The sequence below is a fragment of the Oncorhynchus nerka genome, linkage group LG8 (assembly GCF_034236695.1).
Source record: "Oncorhynchus nerka isolate Pitt River linkage group LG8, Oner_Uvic_2.0, whole genome shotgun sequence".
Taxonomy (NCBI): Eukaryota; Metazoa; Chordata; class Actinopteri; order Salmoniformes; family Salmonidae; genus Oncorhynchus; species Oncorhynchus nerka.
The window spans coordinates 54,146,258-54,171,504 of record NC_088403.1 but is presented as its reverse complement, the minus strand read 5'-3'; the positions used below and the strand labels follow the sequence as shown (position 1 = coordinate 54,171,504).

The following is a 25,247-nucleotide window of genomic DNA, read 5'->3' as shown; positions in this document are numbered from 1 at the left end:
TTGGCAACTGATTTAATGTTGGCCTAACTAACCCTTTTGACATACTTTATGATGATTGACATTGAAGTCTCTGTATTTTATGTACTGTGAATGGTTTGTCCTCTGACAAATCAACTGTAAATTTCGGTGTTCCTCAAGGTTCCGTTTTTTGGACCACTATTGTTTTCACAATATATTTTACCTCTTGGGGATGTCATTCGAAAACATAATGTTAACTTTCACTGCTATGCGGATGACACACAGCTGTACATTTCAATGAAACATGGTGAAGCCCCAAAATTGCCCTCGCTAGAAGCATGTGTTTCAGACATAAGGAAGTGGATGGCTGCAAACGTTCTACTATTAAACTCGGACAAAACAGAGATGCTTGTTTAGGTCCCAAGAAACAAAGAGATCTTCTGTTGAATCTGACAATTAATCTTAATGGTTGTACAGTCATCTCAAATAAAACCGTGAAGGACCTCGGCGTTACTCTGGACCCTGATCTCTCTTTTGAAGAACATATCAAGACCATTTTGAGGACAGCTTTTTTCCATCTACGTAACATTGCAAAAATCAGAAACTTTCTGTCCAAAAATGATGCAGAAAAATTAATCCATGCTTTTGTCACTTCTAGGTTAGACTACCGCAATGCTCTATTTTCCGGCTACCCGGATAAAGCACTAAATAAACTTCAGTTAGTGCTAAATACGGCTGCTAGAATCCTGACTAGAACCAAAAAATTTGATCATATTACTCCAGTGCTAGCCTCTCTACACTGGCTTCCTGTCAAAGCAAGGGCTGATTTCAAGGTTTTACTGCTAACCTACAAAGCATTACTTTCTCCTACCTATCTCTCTGATTTGGTCCTGCCGTACATACCTACACGTACGCTACGGTCACAAGACGCAGGCCTCCTAATTGTCCCTAGAATTTCTAAGCAAACAGCTGGAGGCAGGGCTTTCTCCTATATAGCTCCATTTTTATGGAACGGTCTGCCTACCCATGTCAGAGACGCAAACTCGGTCTCAACCTTTAAGTCTTTACTGAAGACTCGTCTCTTCAGTGGGTCATATGATTGAGTGTAGTCTGGCCCAGGAGTGGGAAGGTGAACGGAAAGGCTCTGGAGCAACGAACCGCCCTTGCTGTCTCTGCCTGGCCGGTTCCCCTCTTTCCACTGGGATTCTCTGCCTCTAACCCTATTACAGGGGCTGAGTCACTAGCTTACTGGGGCTCTCTCATGCCGTCCCTGGAGGGGGTGTGTCACCTGAGTGGGTTGATTCACTGTTGTGGTCATCCTGTCTGGGTTGGCGCCCCCCCCCTTGGGTTGTGCCGTGGCGGAGATCTTTGTGGGCTATACTCAGCCTTGTCTCAGGATGGTAAGTTGGTGGTTGAAGATATCCCTCTAGTGGTGTGGGGGCTGTGCTTTGGCAAAGTGGGTGGGGTTATATCCTTCCTGTTTGGCCCTGTCCGGGGGTGTCCTCGGATGGGGCCACAGTGTCTCCGGACCCCTCCTGTCTCAGCCTCCAGTATTTATGCTGCAGTAGTTTGTGTCGGGGGGCTGGGGTCAGTTTGTTATATCTGGAGTACTTCTCCTGTCCTATTCGGTGTCCTGTGTGAATCTAAGTGTGCGTTCTCTAATTCTCTCCTTCTCTCTTTCTTTCTCTCTCTCGGAGGACCTGAGCCCTAGGACCAAGCCCCAGGACTACCTGACATGATGACTCCTTGCTGTCCCCAGTCCACCTGGCCATGCTGCTGTTCCAGTTTCAACTGACCTGAGCCCTAGGACCATGCCCCAGGACTACCTGACATGATGACTCCTTGCTGTCCCCAGTCCACCGGGCCATGCTGCTGCTCCAGTTTCAACTTCCACCTGACTGTGCTGCTGCTCCAGTTTCAACTGTTCTGCCTTATTATTATTCGACCATGCTGGTCATTTATGAACATTTGAACATCTTGGCCATGTTCTGTTATAATCTCCACCCGGCACAGCCAGAAGAGGACTGGCCACCCCACATAGCCTGGTTCCTCTCTAGGTTTCTTCCTAGGTTTTGGCCTTTCTAGGGAGTTTTTCCTAGCCACCGTGCTTCTACACCTGCATTGCTTGCTGTTTAGGGTTTTAGGCTGGGTTTCTGTACAGCACTTTGAGATATCAGCTGATGTACGAAGGGCTATATGAATTGATTTGATTTGATATTGCCCATTTCTAATTATCAATCCTGTCCTTTCTTAATCCACCCTCGATAGTTGATTCAGAAGTTTTTTTTAAATCCAATTAATTAGTGCATATTTCAATTTCGAAGACTGATTCATTCGGAATGGCACACACTCCTGTGTTCCAGCACTTCAGAACTGTGAGAGTACAGCAGACTGAGTTGGTCGAGCCTGCCTGCCTGCTTGCCTGCCTGGTTGCCTGCCTGGTTGCCTGCTTGCATGGTTGCCTGGCTGATTACTAAGTATGACTCAAAACTGGGCTCCATTAGCTGATAGCTTTAATTCATTTCATCATTACTCAGCCCCCCGCCATGCAACTAGGCGATTGCTGCTCTGCCAGCTAGTCTAGAAGGAGCGAAATTGGTCTGCATTCATGAGAAGCCTGAACATGCCCTTTCACCACGACTTAAAGGGGAATTTCAATGAAAATTGATCATTTGATATTGTACATTAGGTACAGTAATTAATGAATTCAGTGAAGGACCATCAAGGATCACACCTCATTTCTCCAGCACCAATCAACCCACCAAACTTGTCTTGCCCTGGCTTTTTTTAACCCTCACGTTTAAGTAAAATAGACCAACCCCAGGATTCAGTCCCCTGTTCACGAGCAGTCAGCTTTCAAGACAATAATCTACTGGACCAAGAGACTAGCCTGTTGCTCTGGAGGACAATGCTGTTGTTGCCGTCAAATCTCATTTGCCTAACTTTAAGTGCTATGTGTATCTTCTCTCCTGATGGATATTTCTCCCATCACAATGCAGTGGGAATGTGGGAGTAGAAAATGGCTTTTGGCAATCATTGAAAAAGTAGGTGCTTAATTGGTAAAAAGACCAATAACAGTTTAAACTCAGGAAAGCAACAGGCATGCTTAAGAGCCATTGCTCCAATCAGAGCCATTTCCACCATTAGATAGAAACGCTATCCATCTCCCGCTTGCGTAGCAAATTAATACTATGCATTATTCAAACGACACCCCCTCATGTATTTTGAATGCATTATCTATCTCCCCGTCATGCATTATTTGAGGCACTCCAGGGAACAGTAACTAATTCCTTTCCACGGATTAAAAGTATCATTCAAAAGGCTGATTACAGGAAGCCATGTTGGTTACACTGGGGGTCGGCATTTTTCACATTGTGTAACAATCACTTCAGCTCTAAGGTAGGAGTTTAGTGACGTTGCAGAATAATGATTAATCAGAAGACAGGATGGAAGACTGGCGGATCACTGGTGCATAAATTGTGATGCATGACACTTGGGGTACATCTCAATAGTCTGAAGTCATGTGAAGGATACCGGACAGTTTTCAGCAAATTGAAATTGCAATGCATTATTATATTGCAGCACATAAGAGTAATTGACATTTTTGGCCAATAAAAAAAATCTAAGCTGCAAGATTTCTTGTCTAGAGCTCTATAATGACATTAGTCAGATGACTACTTCCACTCCATTACCTCTCTGCTACTTTCGCTACAGTAAATTACCTCGCTTCTACTTTCACTACATTACCTTTCTGCTACTTTCACTACAGTACATTACCTACTTTCACCACATAAACACTGCTACTTTCACTACATTACCTCTCTGCTACTTCACTACATAACCTCTCTGCTACTTTCACTACATTGCCTTTCTGCAACTTTCGCTACAGTACATTACCTTTCTGCTACTTTCATTACGGTACATTACCTCTCTGCTACTTCACTACAAACTCTTTACTACGTTCACTACAGTACCTCTGCTACTTTCACTACATTACCTCTCTGCTACTTTCACTACCTTAATGAACTAAAGTACTGCTCTCCAACTGGCTTTTAAAGCGATAATCAGCAGTAGAAACAATAACAAAGCGGATCCCCACCCCTGTTTTGGTAAAAAGTTTGAGGGATGGGGATGGTGAAATGTAATCAATCTCAAATTCATAGACAGATCTATGGATGCAAGGACTGACTGTCCATGATATACAGATTTGAGAATGAACCATGTTTTAAGGCTATTTAATGTTTCTTTACATTTACTTTGTTTATAAACATTAGGTTCTGATGGGGTACATCAGTTGATCCTAGCTGAGACATTTATAAGTTGTATACAGTACTTCAATAATCAATGGGTACATATTGGGCTTGACAGTATACCGTATATACCGGGTTATATGGAAAAATCCACGGGATGGTTTTTCCAATACCATCAATAAGGTTGAAACAATATATTGAAAATGTTTTAATACATTTGTAGCTACTTTTTAAGTAAATACCTGCAGTCAACTTGTGCAATACGTTAGGAGATAAAGAACATTGCTTTCTTCATGTCATCTGTCACATTATTATGAAGCATACAGTAGTCCCCAGTCACATGGTGTTTGTTGCCGTATGCGCCAGGTGATCTAATTAAGAGTATGGAATTCACAACTAAATGTTTGCAAGTTAATTGTCTAAAATGTGTTAAATGCTCTGCAATTGTGCATTTGGTTTGCTAATTCAGTAGCTAGTTAACTATCTAGCTAAGTGGTTAGCTTTTTACAAAATCAAGCATTCACTATGTGACAGCAGAGAATCCCCTCCTGGATCAAGGGCCATGCTAATATTTGTTTTATGCAGCAAACTGTGAGTAGCATTTTTTTAGTTACTTGTATAGTTCAGGTCATAAACTATACATTGCTAACCTTCGGATTACAGAGTATCAGTGGGTTTTGAAAACAGCGTCCCTTGTGTTCAGCGCGGAATATCCCGGTATGGCACAAGGACGGGATTACAATCTCGATACCTCCCAAGCCTAGTACATATCATTAATTTATAAGTCCAAAAATGGATGTAGCAGCTACTGATTTCCCCTTTAAGTGGTATATGCTCCAATTACAAGATGCTGGATATGTAGTTGTTCCTAGAATATTTCAACATCTCTAACTGGTCAAACTGCTTTCTTCTCCAGAACCCCTATACTATATAAATTGATGCATATGTAGCCATATAATTACATATAGAATGTGAATTAAAGGATCTCTATGCATGTAGCCTACATGACTCAGTAAATATGGCCCAAGCTCACCACGTTTCAGTGCACACAGTGAGACACATAACATACATGTCTTGAGGGGGGAAGAGTCTTGATCAACATAACATAGTGGGACTCGATCATCTGGCCCTGTGGGGAAAAATAGATTTCCCACAGGGCCAGATCTTTCCTCGGTTCATTTTCCCAGGAGCTCAGCAATAGTTCTGTACAAGCCCCATAGGAGGGACCCGTGAGGATCATTTGCTCCCAAAGCAACTACTATAGAGCACGTCATTCATATGGGAGGCAGACTGAACTGTTTTTAATCTATAGAATGAAATAATGGATGGAACAAACAAATGATTCTGCCGTAACAGTAGATTATATATTGTATGTACAAAGAATGCTTTTTAGCTTTATGATCAGTCCAAGCAGTACATTTTCCTTTTTCTAAAAAAAAGGGGTTTGTCAGTACTTGAAATGATTAAATGAGCAACATTCAGCGTTCACGCTCAGTACTAGACACGCAATGGGAGAAACCCCCCCCCAGTTCTTCCACATTAAACTGAAATATCTGACCCTGTCCAATAAGAATGTTATGCCCTACTGAACATGGACCAGATGTCTACACCTACCTCCCTACCCTTTTCAAATCAAAATCAAATCAAATTTTATTTGTCACATACACATGGTTAGCAGATGTTAATGCGAGTGCAGTGAAATGCTTGTGCTTCTAGTTCCGACAGTGCAGTAATAACCAACGAGTAATCTAACCTAACAATTTCACAACAGCTACATGATACACACAAGTGTAAAGGGATGAAGAATATGTACACAAAGATATATGAATGATGGTACAGAACGGCATAGGCAAGATGCAGTAGATGGTATCGAGTACAGTATATACAAATGAGATGAGTAATGTAGGGTATGGAAACATTATATTAAGTGGCATTGTTTAAAGTGGCTAGTGATACATTTTTAACATGTATGGCAGCAGCCACTCAATGTTAGTGGTGGCTGTTTAACAGTCTGATGGCCTTGAGATAGAAGCTGTTTTTCAGTCTCTCGGTCCCTGCTTTGATGCACCTGTACTGACCTCGCCTTCTGGATGATAGCGGGGTGAAAAGGCAGTGGCTCGGGTGGTTGTTGTCCTTGATGATCTTTATGGTCTTCCTGTGACATCGGGTGGTGTAGGTATCCTGGAGGGCAGGTAGTTTACACCCAGTGATGCGTTGTGCAGACCTCACTACCATCTGGAGAGCCTTACGTTTGGGGGCGGAGCAGTTGCCGTGCTTTTGGTGACAAGCCACATTTCTTCAGCCTCCTGAGGTTGAAGAGACGCTGCTGCGCCTTCTTCACCACGCTGTCTGTGTGGGTGGACCAATTCAGTTTGTCCGTGATGTGTACGCAGAGGAACTTAAAACGTACTACCCTCTCCACTACTGTCCCGTCAATGTGGATATGGGGGTTGCTCCCTCTGCTGTTTCCTGAAGTCCACGATCATCTCCTTTGTTTTGTTGACGTTGAGTGTGAGGTTATTTTCCTTACACCACACTCCGAGGGCCCTCACCTCCTCCCTGTAGGCCGTCTCGTCGTTGTTGGTAATAAAGCCTACCACTGTACTGTCGTCTGCAAACTTGATGATTGAGTTGGAGGCGTGCATGGCCACGCAGTCGTGGGTGAACAGGGAGTACAGGAGAGGGCTCAGAACGCACCCTTGTGGGGTCTCGACCCTCACCACCTGGGGGCGGCCCGTCAGGAAGACCAGTACCCAGGGCGGGGTAGAGGTCGACCGATTAATCGGAATGGCCGATTAATTAGGGCCGATTTCAAGTTTTCATTACAACGGAAATCTGTATTTTTTGACCGATTTTGCCGATTTAAAAAAAATATATATTAAGTTTTTTAAATACCTGTATTTAACTAGGCAAGTCAGTTAAAAACACATTCTTATTTTCAATGACGGCCTGGGAACGGTGGGTTAACTGCCTTGTTCTGAACGACAGATTTTCACCTTGTCAGCTCAGGGGATCCAATCTTGCAACTTTACAGTTAACTAGTCCAACGCTCTAACCACCTGCCTCTCATTGCACTCCACGAGGAGCCTGCCTGTTACGCGAATGCAGTAGAAGCCAAAGTAAGTAGCTAGCTAGCATTAAACTTATCTTATAAAAAACAATCTATCATAATCACTAGTTATAACTGCACATTGTTGATGACATTAATCGTTTATCTAGCGTGTCCTGCGTTGCATATAATCGATGCAACGCTGGGGGATGATTTAACAAAAGCGCATCGATGCAACGCTGGGGGATGATTTAACAAAAGCGCATTTGCGAAAAAAGCACAATCTTTGGACGACTGTACCCAACCATAAACATCAATGCCTTTCTTTTTAAAATCAATACACAGAAGTATATATATTTTAAACCTGCATATTTAGCTAAAAGAAATCCAGGTTAGCAGGCAATATTAACCAGGTGAAATTGTGTCATTTCTCTTGCGGTCATTGCACGCAGAGTCAGGGTATATGCAACAGTTTGGGCAGAATTAATTTGCCAGAATAGGGCGAAATTATTTGACAGAATTATGACATAACATTGAAGGTTGTGCAATGTAACAAGAATATTTAGACTTAGGGATGCCACCCGTTAGATAAAATACCGAACGGTTCCGTATTTCACTGAAATGATAGTTTCCGGATTCGACCATATTAATGCAGAAAGGCTCGTATTTCTGTGTGTTATAATTACGTCTATGATTTGATAGAGCAGTCTGACTGAGCGATGGTAGGCAGCAGCAGGCTCGTAAGCATTCATTCAAACAGAACTTTCGTGCGTTTTGCCAGCAGCTCTTCGCAAGCACAGCGCTGTTTTTGACTTCAAGCCTATCAGCCTAATGGCTGGTGTAACTGATGTGAAATGGCTAGCTAGTTAGCTTGGTGTGCGCCAATAGCGTTTCAAATGTCACTCGCTCTGAGACTTGGAGTAGTTATTCCCGTCTGCAAGGGCTGCGGCTTTTGTGGAGCGATGGGTAACGCTGCTTCGAGTGTGGCTGTTGACGATGTGTTCCTGGTTCGAGCCCAGGTTACACTGGCAATACTATAGTGCCTATAAGAACATCCAATAGTCAAAGGTATATGAAATACAAATGGTGTAGAGCGAAATAGTCCTATAAATACTATATTAACTACAACCTAAAACCTCTTACCTTGGAATATTGAAGTCTCATGTTAAAAGGAACCATCAACTTTCATATGTTCTCATGTTCTGAGCAAGGAACTCAAACGTTAGCTTTTTTACATGGCACATATTGCACTTTTACTTCTCCAACACTTTGTTTTTGCATTATTTAAACCAAATTGAACATGTTTCATTATTTATCTGAGGCTAAATAGATTTTTATTGATGTATTATATTAAGTTAAAATAAGTGTTCATTCAGTATTGTTGTAATTGTCATTATTACAAATACATTATTTTTTAAACGGCCGATTTAATCGTTATCGGCTTTTCTGGTCCTCCAATTATCGGTATCGGCGTTGAAAAATCATAAATCGGTCGACCTCTAGTCGAGACCCAGCGTCTCGAGCTTGATGACAAGTTTGGAGGGTACTATGGTGTTAAATGCTGACCCATAGTTGATGAACAGCATTCTCACATAGGTATTCCTCTTGTCCACATGAGTTAGGGCAGTGTGCAGTGTGGTTGCGATTGCGTCGTCTGTGGACCTATTGGGGCGGTAAGCAAATTGGAGTGGGTCTAGGGTGTCAGGTTGGCGTGGAGGTGATATGGTCCTTGACTAGTCTCTCAAAGCACTTCATGATGACGGAAGTGAGTGCTACGAGGCAGTAGTCGTTTAGCTCAGTTACCTTAGCTTTCTTGGGAACAGGAACAATGGTGGCCCTCTTGAAGCATGTGAGAACAGCAGACTGGGATAAGGATTGATTGAATATGTCCGTAAACACACCAGCCAGCTGGTCTGCGCATGCTCTGAGGACGCGGCTGGGAATGCGGTCTGGGCCTGCAGCCTTGCGAGGGTTAACACGTTTTAAATGTTTTACTCACGTCGGCTGCAGGGAAGGAGAGCCCGCAGGTTTTGGTAGCTGGCTGTGTCAAAAAAAAAAAGAGGTATGTGGCAGGGTCTACAGTCAATCACGGATTACAAAAAGAAAAAATAGTTTTCTTTTTGTAATCCGTGATTGACTGTAGACCCTGCCACATACCTCTTGTGTCTGAGCCATTGAATTGCGACTCTACTTTGTCTCTATACTGACGCTTAGCTTGTTTGATTGCCTTGTGGAGGGAATAGCTACACTGTATTGTATTTGGTCATGTTTCCGTTCACCTTGCCCTGGTTAAAAGCAGTGGTTCGCGCTTTCAGTTTCGCGCGAATGCTGCCATCAATCCACGGTTTCTGGTTGGGGAATGTTTTAATAGTTGCTGTGGGTACGACGTCGCCAATGCACTTGCTAATGAACTCGCTCACCGAATCAGTGTATTCGTCAATGTTGTTGTTTGACGCAATGCAGAACATATCCCAATCCACGTGATCGAAGCAATCTTGAAGCGTGGAATCAGATTGGTCGGACCAGCATTGAACAGACCTGAGCGCAGGAGCTTGCTGTTTTAGTTTCTGTCTATAGGCTGGAAGCAACAAAATGGTGTCGTGGTCAGATTTTCTGAAAGGAGGGCGGGGGAGGGCCTTATATGCGTTGCGGAAGTTGGAACAACAATGATCCAGGGTTTCACCAGCCCTGGTAGCACAATCAATATGCCGATAGAATTTAGGGAGTCTTGTTTTCAGATTAGCCTTGTTAAAATCCCCAGCTACAGTGAATGCAGCCTCAGGATATGTGGTTTCCAGTTTACATAGAGTCAAATAAAGTTTGTTCAGGGCCATCTATGTGTCTGCTTGGGGGGGGAATATATGCGGCTGTGATTATAATCATGGAGAATTCTCTTGGTAAATAATGCTGTCGACATTTGATTGTGTGGAATTCTAAGTCCGGTGAACAGAAGGACTTGAGTTCCTGTATGTTGTTATGATCACACCACGTCTCGTTAATCATAAGGCATACCCCCCGCCCCTCTTCTTACCAGAAAGATGTTTGTTTCTGTCGGCGCAATGCGTGAAGAAACCAGCTGGCTGTACCATGTTTCCGTGAAGCAAAGAACGTTAGTCTCTTATGTCTCTCTGGAATGCTACCCTTGCTCGGATTTCATCAACCTTGTTGTCAAGAGACTGGACATTGGCGAGTAGTATGCTCGGGAGCGGTGCGCCATGTGCCCATCTCCGGAGCCTGACCAGAAGACCGCTTCGTCTGCCCCTTTTACGGCGTTGTTGTTTTGGTTCGCTGGCTGGGATCCGATCCATTGTCCCGGGTGGTGGGCAAAACACAGGATCCGCTTCGGGAAAGTCGTATTCCTGGTCGTAATGATGGTGAGTTAACGTTGCTCTTATATCCAGTAGTTCCTCCCGCCTGTATGTAATAAAACCTAAGATTACCTGGGGTACCAATGTAATAAATAACATGTAAAAAAACAAAATACTGCAGTTTCCTAGGAACGCGAAGCTAGGCGGCCATCTCTGTCGGCGCCGGAAGTCACCAGTCTCACTCCCTTGTTGTTGACATCTGACTGAAAGCTGTATTCAGTAGGCAATAGCAATGGGTTAGGCCCTTATCTCAAACTCAAATGATATTGAAACCACTGCACAGGCACCCACTTCTCTCATCCAGCATTACACCTGCTAATGCAGTAGCACACAACCACATCACACATACCACTCATGTTTCTATTTCACCTTATATGGGTGATGGAATGGGCCATTAACTATTTTCTTTATAAGCTGCAGGCCTACTTATTGTAGGTTTCAGAGGCAAATATAAGCACAAAAATACCCATGTATTTAGGCAGTGTGTGTAGATGAAGTCAGCATTTTGCTCTCTGTACACTCACTGCACAAGTAACATGAGTGAGCATCAGGAAAAAATGAACGCTCCCATTGTTATCGACTAGGGAACCCTGACTGTCTGTAGGTGTCAATCAAATTACAGTTTTACAGCCAGTATCCAGCACAGGAAGCAGCTTCATTCTATGGGTCTCAAACGAAGCAACATAACTGTGGCTACACCACCTTCACCACAGAGGCAGAGTGTCTGAGCAGAAAGATACCACTTGGCAAAAAGACAAATTGGCTGCAAAGACCGAATAGAGAAGGATAATAATAATGGGCATATCTTGGGCAGATAGAGCATGTGACTTTAAGAAAATTATCAAATTAAACACTGTAGGCTAGGCCTATATGTAAAGACGAAGAAAGTGTTGCCATGAGATAGCAAATGTGATTTGTCGCAATCATTCCATGTACACAACATTGACATTAAAAAGTCATATTTACAAAAATATAAATGCAGCAATTTCAAATCAGTCAATTGAAAAACACTACATCACCAAAAGTATGTGGACACCTGCTTGTCAAACATCTAATTACAAAATCAGGGGCATTAATATGGAGTTGGTCTTCTGGGAAGGCTTTCCACTTGATGTTGGAACATTGCTGTGGGGACTTGCTTCCATTCAGCCACAAGAGCATTAGTCAGGTCGGGCACTAATGTTGGGCGATTAGGCCTGGCTCACAGTCGGTGTTCCAATTCCTCCCAAAGGTGTTCGATGGGGTTGAGGTCAGGGCTGAGTGCAGGCCAGTCAAGTTGTTCCACACCGATCTCGACAAACCATTTCTGTACGGACCTCGCTTTGTGCATGGGGGCATTGCCCCAGGGCGGTTTATATGCATGATCATCGTCCTCACCAGGGATGTAAACAAATTTGTGCACAGAATTTGAGAGAAAAAAGCTTTTTGTGCATATGGAACATTTTTGGGATCTTTTATTTCAACCCATGAAACATGGGACCAACACTTTACATGTTGCATTTGTATATTATACTGAACAAAAATATAATCTCAGAAAACAAAGTTGATAAACAAATGCTTAAATTCAAGTGTTTTGGCATCTAAAGGATTTCACACTGAAATCTTGCAGAGCACAGTGCCTTTCAATCCACTATGGGATTTGACCTGGGAAAATGGCTGACAGTGCACAAACAGGGCACTACCCTCAGAGTGTGGGTGAGGATTTGGCTGGCACTACCCATCTACAGACTGAGACAAGTTACCACACCAGCACTTTCACTGCCCCCAGTCTCTGCATGACCACCAGAAAGAGGAAGAACAGGAGAGAAAAGAGTGTGTGACAGAAGTGCAGCGAAGAAGACATAGTCAACGATAATGGCGGCTAAGAACAGCAATATTGATTATCCTCCAATAGTCTTACATTCATAGACAATATTTCAAGTGGGGGGACAAATGTTGCCCCCCCCACGCCGCACCACCCACACCACAGTAAAAGCTGCAAAGCTAAACCCCATTATGAATCATGACTGAACTGTTGTTTGAATGGTTCCTACAAAAGAAAACTATGGAGGCCATGAACCAAGACTCAATAACTGAGAGAAGAACGCTGCCATTCCTCAAAGAAAAAGTCACCTCTATTCAGCGTGACTACAACCAAGGAGGGACATGCAAACCAGCACTCAAAAACCCCTTCCCATCTCTCAACATATTCCCATAAAAAGGCTCTCAGCAGAGTTGGGTTTCCAGTATATTTGGAGCAGAATTGCCAAGTGTTGAACAGGATACAAAGAGGGTGCATCTCATTCCCAAAACAACATTATCAGACAGTGCTTACTAATTAAATGACATAAACACAATGAGATGGAGAAGAGAAGACCGTATGCTACTGGGTAATTGGTAGAAAGGGTTCAAACATGGCAGGTTATTTGGGAGACGAAAGGGATGGAAGAGGCATTCCAAACTTAGAACACCAACTAGAACTTCTGGTTCCCCCACAAAATTCTATACAGTTTATATGGACAATGTTGTCTGCCACATCCAAAGATGCTGAATATTAGTCTCTCCCTTCTGACACTTCTGTTGAAACACTTCACCCATAGCTCAAGTTTGTAACACCTGTGTGTCCCAAATGGCACCCTATCTCCTATATAGTGCATTTATTTTGGACAGGGCCTACATAGGGAATAGAGTGACATTTGGGACACACCCTGGATATATTAGCCTAGTTTCCCTACGGAACGCCTCAAACTGCATTTGCGCTACTTCTCAATAGAGCCCCCCCCCCCCCCCATTTACAATGGCTACAAAGCTGCCCATCAATAATTCATAAGTCAGCACTCTGCCTAGGAGATGCAATCTTCAGATACAATTAAGGCGTAATAAATTTGAGGGTGAGCCCTCCATATTTAAAACCCGCCTACGGTCCCTTTGCAGCAGCATGCAAGGCTCTGCAATATTATAATATGGACAGGGGATTAAAAGAACGTTTAAGTCTGGGATTATGGTTGCCAACTTCATTTAGGGATGATTCGAAAGCAAAGAAAGCCAGAGTCAGACAGGAATAGTAATCCCACCAAAAATCCTCTGACAAAGTCAGCCTGGGTTACCAACTCCTTTCTCTAGCCTCCTCTCTACTGGCCAACTTTCAATAATTTCTCTCAGTGGTTCCCACACAGGGTTTTCTTGACCAATTATCTGGTCTCGTGTTGAATCAACCGCACATCCTTTCAGGAAGTCGTATGAAGATCTGCGGCTTGAAATCCACAAATTTCTGAGACTGAACAAGCTTTCTAATGAAGCTGCACTGGTCAATACTAAATGGTAGACTACAATCTGTTACCCACTCTAACACCGACATCATTTAAACCCACTGACACTACCGGGAATGAGGAAACAGTTCTGGTTTTTCTATATTGTGTAATATGGAGATGAAGCACCAGAACAATGGCAGTCATGACAACCAAATGTGTTTTTGTCAGCGTTGGAGGAGTTTAGGCTTCTGTTCTATCTACTAAGTAAAGCAGAGGCCCCGGTCATTTAGAAATTTGTGACTCGTTTCAGGAAAAAAGGCGTATGTCACTACTTTACAGGAGCGCCATTTGAACGTAAACTTTTTTTAAATATATAAATGCATTTTTGGGCAGAAATGCCTTCTGGAACATGTTAACTTTCATTCGCCTTAATAACAAACTTGTATGCCATCTGTAAATATGGATAAAATAGTTCAATTATGAGCCTAGTTGGTTTAGCCATGGAAAAAGGGGGCAAACCTTCCCGCTAGCCATGATCAGCTGAGATAATAAGTGGGCTGGACATACTGATAGATGAGTTCGGATTGGTCTGCCATGTAGCACGCTCCTGTCTATAATATGAGCTGGTCAATATGTGTAGGTAATCCTTTCTATCGCAGCTTTAAAAAAAAATACATCTCATAGAAGAACGGCACTTTCTGGAGGACTGAGTTTTGAAATCAGTGGAAATAGAGTATGATAGCTAAAGAGATTAAGAAAATTCTGGCGTTTGATTGCAAATATGCAGACAGTCGAAAAAAGAACACACAGAAGTCTATTATATAAAACACCTGACTCTGGATTACATCTTCAAACTAAGGGCAACCATGGCATCCGTGACAGAGGGAGAAGCATCCATCCATGTATATGGATAAGAGAGTCTAGCTAGCTACATTTTCAGATATATTATACATTTCAAATTTAGTCAGAAAGTAGTTTTCATTTTAAGTTAGTGTACTGTTAGTTAGCTAGCTAACGTTACGTGTATGATCTGTGTAGTAATATTATTTGTATCTCAGAGCCATTTGCATTGCTAGTTATAGCCCAATGTTAGCTAGCTAACATTGAACCTAGTTGGTTAGCTTCCTGCAGATTCATGCAGGGATTGTGGTTAATTGTTTAGCTAGCTAGCTACATGTCTAAACAAAAGATTCCACTATGGAGGTAACTATTTCAATATAATGTTCATGATGTCACTGCGACGAATGTCGATAGACGTAACTGGTAAATTTGTCAGAATACCTGATGAATTTACGAACGCTCAACACACGTTGAATATGGCCGGTGTCAGTAAATGTTGGCAAAAAGCATTAAAATGTTGCCAGCAGCACAGTTGCAGTCACCAACGCTCTGGATAACATAAAAGCAGTCTAAGCAGCTCTGCTAGGGTGAGTAAAATGGTCAAAGTGAGCTGTTCTCTCATTTGTGTCAGGAAGTAGCTAGCCAACGTTATCCAGTTAGCTTGAGTGCTTGACTGCTGCTGTTAGGTCAGAACGCTCGGATCAACCCTACTTTTAGGCCAGAGCGTCCAGTGTGTGGCCTGACTGCTCCGAGAACGAAAAACTATGAATTTACGAACAGCCAATCTGACAACGCTCTGAGTTTACGAACGCACAGAACATACTCTGGCACTCCAGATTAAATTTACGAACACACCCGTAGTATAACGCAGACCTTAGTCTTGAAATCTTTGCTTGTTTAGTACATAGTGTCAAATGTGCATCCTTAAAGAGATGGGTGGGGCTAAAGCTTAAAAGGGTGTAAACGATGCTGAATGGGTGTAGATAAAGAGCTCTCCAGTAGGTACCAAAACAGTAGGTACCAAGGGCCATTTTCTCAAAAGTGAGGTTACAAATTTATCAACTTTAAAAGCAGAATTACTTTCCCATTGTTCCTCAACTGTAGGGTATGACATACCATTTTCTAGCTCTGAATCTATTTTTATCCAATGTAAAAAAATATATATTTTTTTTTTGCTACATATAGCCGAATCGAGCCGGTCGGTCACATTTGTCTGTGCCTCTTTAGCATGCGTTAGTAGGAGGGAAGCTGGTTTGGGACAAGACCCTTAGCAGAACAAGGTTTTGAAGCTAGTGCCTGAGTACCACAGGCTCAGCCTTGAATTGAGCTGCCTGTATTTGAAAAGCAGTGAGGAAGAAGTAGAGACAGGGGGATATAAACTGAATGTGGTGTAGTGGTGGACCCAGGGGCGGCAGTCACAGTCACACACACACACACACATACGGTTGGTGCCCCTGGCACTCTGGTCCAAAGTGGAGAATGCAAAGTTAGGGTAAAGAGGAGAGCTGCTAGTTGAAGAGTGTCCAAATGGTCACCGTCAAAATCTAACCCCTCTATAAGGACAAGCATATTTTAGTAGTTCATCATGTTTTCAGGTCACAAGATCCTTGGTGAGTGACTTCTACTCCAGTTCATAGAATGTTCTGATAAAATATTTCTGAAAAAGCACACACATTACTCAGGTGAGAATTCTAGTCTGCAATGAAAATGAAACCAGTGTTTAATTGATTTTTTAAATAACTACTCCACGTTTACAGTATTGCATTTTCAATTCTCTTAATATTTAATCATTTTTCATCCCTGGGGTATTTCCCTATGGGCTGTTTATATTAGTTATTCTACAAAATCATATTTTAATACCCACAGTATTTTTAAAAACCTTTTATTTAACTAGGCAAGTCCGTTAAGAACAAATTCTTATTTACAATGACAGCCTAGGAACAGTGGGTTAACTGCCTTGTTCAGGGGTAGAACTACAGATTTTTACCTTGTCAGGTCGGGGATTCGATCTAGCAACCTTTTTGTTACGGGCCCAACGCTCTAACCACAAGGCTCCTGCCGCCTCTGTGTACACAGTCAGGGGACTGAATAACCCCTCTACACTCCCCATGGTACACATAATTGCAAAAAAAAAAAAAAGACTTAAAATCACATCATAGAAAAATGTATAAAAAATTGTAAAGGGGTTGCCACGGAAACAGAGCAGCACGGTTCTTTCGGGTCCAAACTGGTGCAGCACGGCTCGGCCTGATCTTTTATCCATCATAGCAAAAACTGTTTTTTGAACGGAGATGATTTATATGAGATAGTGCTTAGAGTTCACACACATAGGGTTCCTAGGTCCTACTAACTCTAGAGAACTCCTACAGTGCCATGTCACATTGTGAGATATCTATGGTGGTTTGGACTGAGATGGCGAGAGCATGGGACTCTAAGGTTCTGCAAAAAGATCATTCTGAGATAATTGGCTTCAAAGTTCTGATCCCTCATTAGTTTGAATGGTGTCAGCAATTTTTTATCTAGTATTCTTTTGAATTTAAAAACATGAATTGGGATATTTTGAGTATTATGTAGGTAGAGAACAGATTTCAGAACAAGAACAGAACAGAGAACAGAACAGGGCTATGCCAATAACTACATTTTGACAATAATGCTGAAAGAACATTATAAACCCAAGCAAAAACATTGCTTCTGAAGGAGACACCTACGGCTATAGTACTCAGAAAGCTCACACACACAGGGCTCCTACAGGTCCTCCTAAAGTCGTCAGCATGCTTCAGTTTGGCTGGCGGCTAGTCGAAGACAGCTAGGTGAACCAAACTAGTGTGTTTGCATACACCCAAAAAAGATGTTCACTTGTAAAAAAAAAAAGAGGAAAAAAAGGGAAAGCGGCAATATTACCCCGGGACAGTAGAGGGCGATGAGCTGGTAATAATCATCTACGGCCAAGCAAGGAAGTGACGACACACCCAAACCACGAACACAAGTGTGGGAGAATAAAAGCGTACACAGAGACATTTGACTTATGAGAAAATGGAAGTTGTGCGAATTGCCTGGGATCTACTAGATTTTATGTACCCAGCAACACATATAATAGGTGCGATACGGAGACAGAGAAGATGGTTCATAATGGTGGATGTAGGGACATACGGCCAAGAGAGCTATGGTGGAGTGTTTCAAGAGTTCTTTCGGGTCCAAACTGGTGCAAAAGACCCTCAATTTACCACTGCCGGCTGTCCTGCCAGGTACCACAATGCCAAGTCCTATGTTTTCCTGGGAGATGCAGCTTTCCCCCTGCATGAGAATCTCATGCGCCCTTGTCCAGGTATGTTAATATAATTTTTGTTTCTAATCTTTTTGTCTTCAATATTATTCTACAATGTGGAACTAAGTAAAAACGAAAAACCTTGGAATGAGTAGGTGTGTCAACTTTTGACTGGTACTGTATATTTGACATGTTCTTGTTACCTCATTGACAGGTGTCCATCTTAATGAACCTGTCCATACCTGGAACTACCGCCACTCTCGTTGTCGGAGAGTCCGAATTCATTCGGCATCATGGCTGCAAGGATGAGGATTCTTGGTCGTCCAATCAAGTGTACCCCTGAAAAAGGCTACGGGCATGTTTGGCCTTCCACGGAGGAAGCTCATGAGCCAAACACAAGATACGGGCCTCACACTTTTGCTGAGACACCCCTCCCTTCTGGCAACTACCAACACGGAGGCGTGTGGCAGGGGGACCCTCTCGTGACAAGGCTTGCAAGTTAAACGACTTCCTCTGCCCCCAGTCGTGTGCCATGTCAGGAAGACCTTGTTAGGAGAGGACAACAATCCAAGGCCAGACAATCATGCAGAATAGGCCTTTCTTTGGACTGCTGACACACACACCTCTTGATGGACACACAGACTCAGTTCTTTGTGTGTAATGTGAACCAAAGTACTTTGTACAAAATGTATAGTTTTAATCTTGTTAATAAAATGAAACTGATGTGTGCAGTCATTTAGAGAGACTGTGGCACACAGCTCTTCTCAATGTTGTCAGCACTTGATGTTCAAATATAATGCATTGAAACACATTTATATATGAAGAAATGCCAACAGAGCTTTTTCAGCACACAAAAATAAACCTTTATTCTTTCTTCTGAAAGTAAACCACAGTACAAAAGTGTCTGCTGAGAACAGACATGTAAACAAGTGTCTATGGAATAAAATGTCAGTGTTATAAATATTTCTGTACAACAGTGTCTGCTATGAACAGACATGTAAACAACAAAAGGGTCTAATGTTCGACTGCTGAGATGTCTGAAAAACAACAGAACGTGTTCATTTCACTGTGGTCCATGTCCTCTTCTTGAAGTCATGCACAAACTCATACAGCTGGTGATCAAATTCCTCCGAGTTTTTGGTGAGAGTTCATCCATGTAATCAGCTCTAGGTGCCAGGCCCCTGGGGGGACAACAGAAGAGTGTAAAGGAGTAGATTATGAAATTATCTGTATTTATTTACCTCTGGGACAAGCTCGGTGCATGGCGTTCTTGAGATCTGTCTTTATTAATATGCAATGCCTTTGCGAGTGACGTGTCGAGCTGAGTCTGCAGCTCTTTTCTACCTTACATTTCATTAACCGAGACTACAATAGACTGTTGGAAATGTTTGAGCAGAGTTATTAAGTAGGCCTGGCCTAGCTACTCAACTCTGTTCAAATGTTTGCAACATTTTGACAAGCTGGACCTTGCAACCAAATATGACTTTAGTGTTACCAATGTGGGAAGCTTATGATTTTCTTTCTCTAACAAAATTGTGTTTCATAAAAAGTTGTAAAGATCATTAGTTTAGTTGATTGGCTTGCTTTCTCTGGATGAGTATTCTGCTAGGCTAGCTAGCCTCTAGTCAGCCAAGTAGCTAGCGCTAGCTGCCTAGCTATTGTTAGCAAAATATGGGTACTCTTTTCGTTAGACTACAATAGAAAATAGAACAACATACCTCATCCTTTGGTGAAGACGGCATGTTGCTTTCAGTTCTCCCATGCTTCACGTGCTGAACAAGCCACCAGCAACATTTCTGAAGTAGCCTTTCCACCGGTATCTCCACTGAGGCCCTTGTTTCTTTTCTTTGCCTTGACAAACTTCTCGCACTCCCTACTCCACTTTTCCAAACATGACTCATGGTCTGATAAACACAGCTCTGGCTCTGCCACATTTCACTGCAGATGCAGAAGTGAAACTTGTGGATGTGGTGGATTGAGACGCATTCAATGCAAAAAAATGATCTTTAGCTTAAACTGAAGGATTTTGATGGTGATTTTTTTATTATGTTACTTATATTGACGGACCGGTGCATCAATCGTCTCTAGGGAGTTAATGGAAATTGTTGTAGGGGTTGATACATCTTTCGTAAGGGAAAGGCTTTTTAAACCTCAAATACACTACAAGTTAACATTTCCTGCATTGCAAAAAGTTCAACTGCAACATGGTGATCAAATTAAGATCCTACATCTGTATGGTACAGCATCAAAATAAACATGATACTTTGAAAGTGCAGTGTGTGGGAGCTTCTTTCCTTTGAATGACACTATGTGTATAAAGTGACAGTGAGAGACAGTAGCTGGTTCCAAAACAGCTATCGAGTCCGCCCGTATCGCTAAGACAATAGCATTTAAAGCACTTTTCAGAGGGCTGTAGGAGATTGAGTAATGAGCAAACTGATTGTCCTCATTCGACAGATGTAAAGGTCACGCTGGGGCTTTGTGGCAACATGGAAATCAAAACACGTGTAAACTGTGAAAAGAGAGGGGCATATGTATGTAACGTGTGGTTAACCAATTCCCGACGAGCTTGGGCGGATGGGTGGTCTCCCTACCTCTCTCTCTCTCTCTCTCTCTCTCTATCGCCTTCTCTCAGGATGTCCCCTTCCTGCATTGGCTCCTGGCCCACAGTGTGCTGCTGGTGGCTGGCATGTGTCGGCCCATTGGAGGCAGTAGAGGAGGATCGATGAGTGGCCAGTGGGGACCCGGCCAATTCACAGCTGCCTGGCGGATGGTGGATGGCGTCGGCCATGCAGGGGATAGGGGGGAGGGGCGTAGTAGGGCAAGGATTAGTCAGGGCCAGCCGAGAGGACCAGTGGGACGCCACAATACGTCAATGAGAACATGGAGGGAACTGGAGGGGGCTGGGGAAATCAGTATGCTGGTGAAGGCCTGTCAATCTGTCAAAGCACCCACTCTCTCTGACTGACTATCGACTACTCAATGACAGACAGCCGTTGACGCAGACTGCCTCACGCAGACTAAATGCTCGTATGAGAAGCACCATATCGACATGAATAGATCTTCTCATTAGCATTGTTTAACGTACAGTGACTCACCATCTCAATGGGAGAGTGAAGAACTCTCCCATTGGTGGGCTCAGAAAGCCACTTTGAAAAATGTTGGTTGATTCAATAAATTATTCCATTTCTTAAGTCATGAATTGAAATCATGTTAAAAGATACGAGCTGAAGGCTGATTCTACCAAGGTCGGTTCAGAACTCTGCGATCCAGACCAGAGCTGCTCTTTAGCTAAACATGCAGCAGTCCCGACCTCTCTCAAACAGTGTTCTGTTTTCACTTGGAGTACTCCTGAGCCTCCCCAGATCTCCACAGTCCACACACACAGACCACCTTTTCAAGACCCATACTTTACAAATACTTACCCATGTTTCCTGTCTTGAAATGATGGTGAATGCATTTCACTGCTATCTACTCTGTCATTCCCCCCAAAATATAGCAAATTCTGCCCTCTGAGACAAATCCATCACCAATCACAGATACTGTTTCACCTTTATTTAACCAGGTAGGCTAGTTGAGAACAAGTTCTCATTTGCAACTGCGACCTGGCCAAGATAAAGCATAGCAATTCGACACATACAACACAGAGTTACACATGGAATAAACAAAACATACAGTCAATAATACAGTAGAACAAAAGAAAACAAAAAAAGTCTATATACAGTGAGTGCAAATGAGGTAAGATAAGGGAGTTAAGGCAATAAATAGGCCATGGTGGCGAAGTAATTACAATATAGCAATTAAAACACTGGAATGGTAGATGTGCAGAAGATGAATGTGCAAGTAGAGATACTGGGGTGCAAAGGAGCAAGATAAATAAATAAATACAGTATGGGGATGAGGTAGGTAGATAGCCCATCTGTAAACAGCCCATCTATATACAGGTGCAGTGATCTGTGAGCTGCTCTGACAGCTGGTGCTTAAAGCTAGTGAGGGAGATATGAGTCTCCAGCTTCAGAGATTTTTGCAGTTCGTTCCAGTCATTGGCAGCAGAGAACTGGAAGGAAAGACGACCAAAAGAGGAATTGGCTTTGGGGGTGACCAGTGAGATATACCTGCTGGAGCGCATGCTACGAGTGGGTGCTGCTATAGTGACCAGTGAGCTGAGAGAAGGCGGGGCTTTACCTAGCAGAGACTTGTAGATAACCTGTAGCCAGTGGGTTTGGCGATGAGTATGGCGTGAGGGCCAAGCAACGAGAGCGTACAGGTCGCAATGGTGGGTAGTGTATGGGGCTTTGGTGACAAAACGGATGGCACGGTGATAGACTGCATCCAGTTTGTTGAGTAGAGTGTTGGAGGCTATTTTATAGATGACATCACCAAAGTCGAGGATCGGTAGGATGGTCAGTTTTACGAGGGTACTAGATGAGCATGTCGCAAAAACCCTTACCATGACTTCAGAAACCCTCTAGAGAGCAGTGACATCCCAAACTCAGAAGTCTTCGGAACTCTTAGCCCATGACACTAGTCATCTCATGACATGACATTGCAACTTGCTAGTTGCTAAGTGTGGCATGATCTCCTGCACTGTAGCATCTCATGCCCTAAAAAGCCTAGCAGGCTGACTGACAGCCACTGAAGAAGATGTTAGTTCCCTAGTTGTGGTGTCATGTGGAGGCCTGTCTCCCCCCATGCCATGACACAGGATTAGCTTTCATTAGAGCTGGGGAAGTGTAAATCAGCTTCAGAGCGGAACCTCACATGATGGCGCCGACAGAGATGGCAGCATGGTGACTAGCTCTCAAGGAACTCTGCAGTATTTTGTTTGTTTATGTACTATTTTTTACGTTATTAGCTCAGGAATTGTTTTATGTCATTACATACAGCCGGGAAGAACTTTTGGATATTAGAGCGGCGGTAACTCACCAGAACTTCCAGCATTACGACCAGTCTTACAAGCGGATCCTTTGTTTGCTCTCCCCAGAGCAATTGAACTTACTCCAGAGGCTGACCCAAAGCAACACCGACGGAGAAGAGGTACTCGAGGCTGTCATGTTCGTCGTCTTCCTCTGATGAGGAGTAAGATAGATCGGACCAATTTGCAGCGTGGTAAGTGTCCATAACTTAATAAGAAAAACTGAACACTACAAAATACAAAACAACAACGTGAAACAAACGAAACAGTCCCGTGTGGCTCAAACACAAACACGGAAAAGAAACACCCACAAATCAAAAGTGAAACCAGGCTACCTAAGTATGATTCTCAATCAGGGACAACGATTGACAGCTGCCTCTGATTGAGAACCATACTGGGCCGAACACAGAAATCCCAAATTATAGAAAAACGAACATAGACAACCCACCCAGCTCACGCCCTGACCATACTAAAACAAAGATATAATAACAGAACTAAGGCCAGAACGTGACAGAGGCGGTCTTCTGGTCCGATTTAGGAATCGTACTCACCACCCACCGCTCCTGAGTATTTTCATTATAGGTACACTTCAACTATGAGAGACAAAATTAGAAAAAAATCCAGAAGATCACATTGTAGGATTTTTAATGAATTTATTTGCAAATTATGGTGGAAATAAGTATTTGGTCACCTACAAACAAGCAAGATTTCTGGCTCTCACAGCCCTGTAACTTCGTCTTTAAGAGGCTCCTCTGTCCTCCACTCGTTACCTGTATTAATGGCACCTGTTTGAACTTGTTATCAGTATAAAAGACACCTGTCCACAACCTCAAACAGTCACACTCCAAACTCCATGGTCAGATGAAACCAAAATATAACTTTTTGGTAAAAACTCAACTCGTTGTGTTTGGAGGACAAAGAATGCTGAGTTGCATCCAAAGAACACCATACCTACTGTGAAGCATGGGGGTGGAAACATCATGCGTTGGGGCTGTTTTTCTGCAAAGGGACCAGGAAGTCTGATCCGTGTAAAGGAAAGAATGAATGGGGCCATGTATCGTGAGATTTTGAGTGAAAACCTCCTTCCATCAGCAAGGGCATTGAAGATGAAAAGTGGCTGAGTCTTTCAGCATGACTATGATCCCAAACACCCCGCCCGGGCAACGAAGGAGTGGCTTCGTAAGAAGCATTTCAAGGTCCTGGAGTGGCCTAGCCAGTCTCCAGATCTCAACCCCATAGAAAATCTTTGGATGGAGTTGAAAGTCCGTGTTGCCCAGCAACAGCCCCAAAACATCACTGCTCTAGAGGAGATCTGCATGGAGGAATGGGCCAAAATACCAGCAACAGTGTGTGAAACCTTGTGAAGACTTACAGAAAACGTTTGACCTCTGTTATATACCCTTTGTTGGTAAAATGACAAAGTATTGAGATAAACTTTTGTTATTGACCAAATACTTATTTTCCACCATAATTTGCAAATAAATTCATAAAAATCCTACAATGTGATTTTCAGGATTTTTTCTTCTAATTTTGTCTGTCATAGTTGAAGTGTACCTATGATGAAAATTACAGGCCTCTCTCATCTTGTTAAGTGGGAGAACTTGCACAATTGGTGGCTGACTAAATACTTTTTTGCCCCACTGTATGTATATATATTCTTAATCCATTCCTTACTTAGATGTATGTGTATTTTGGGTATATGTTGTGAAACTGTTAGATATTACTTGTTAGATACTACTGAACTGTTGGAGCTAGGAACACAAGCATTTCGATACACCCGCAATTGTTATGCAGATGAGTGAGGACCCAACAGCGATTCAACAGAAACAGAGTCTTTTAATGTCCAAACAGGGAAAACATAAATCCTAAATCTTTACAGGAGATGTCCAAACAGGGAAAACATAAATCCTCTATCTTAGCAGGAGAGTCCTCCTTCTAGTAGTAGAGGAGAATTGCAGGGCTAGCGGCAACAGACTGCAGGTCCCTCTGGGTAGGCGCGGGCCGTAGAGGACAGAGACACCTGCTCACACGCAGCATCTGATGAAGAGGCAGATTACGACAGGACGGGACAAGGGCAAAGCAAACAAGAATCCGACAAGGACAGAAGCAGAAACAGAGAGAGAAATAGAGACTTAATCAGAGGGCAAAAGAGGGGACAGGTGTGAGAGAGTAAACGAGGTCGTTAGGAGAATGAGGAACAGCTGGGAGCAGGAACGGAATGATAGAGAGAGAGAGAGTAACCTAATACGACCAGCAGGGGGAAACGAAGAGAAGGGAAAGCACAGGGACAAGACATAACATGACAGTACCCCCACTCACCGAGCGCCTCCTGGCGCACTCGAGAGGAAACCTGGCGGCAACGGAGGAAATCA

General features: G+C 43.1%; 1 protein-coding gene and 1 long non-coding RNA gene across 3 annotated transcripts in view; both read right to left on the bottom strand.

Annotated features, from left to right (window-relative positions):
* The window catches only part of LOC115133564 (protein phosphatase 3 catalytic subunit alpha), a 151,013-nt gene that overhangs the window by 74,926 nt on the left and 50,840 nt on the right, over positions 1–25,247 (bottom strand). The window lies entirely within an intron of this gene.
* Positions 18,800–23,867, bottom strand: LOC115133565 (uncharacterized). Its single transcript, XR_003864215.2, has 2 exons — positions 19,679–23,867; positions 18,800–19,141 (listed from the first exon to the last, which is right to left on the bottom strand). It is a non-coding gene; the product is annotated as an uncharacterized LOC115133565 (long non-coding RNA).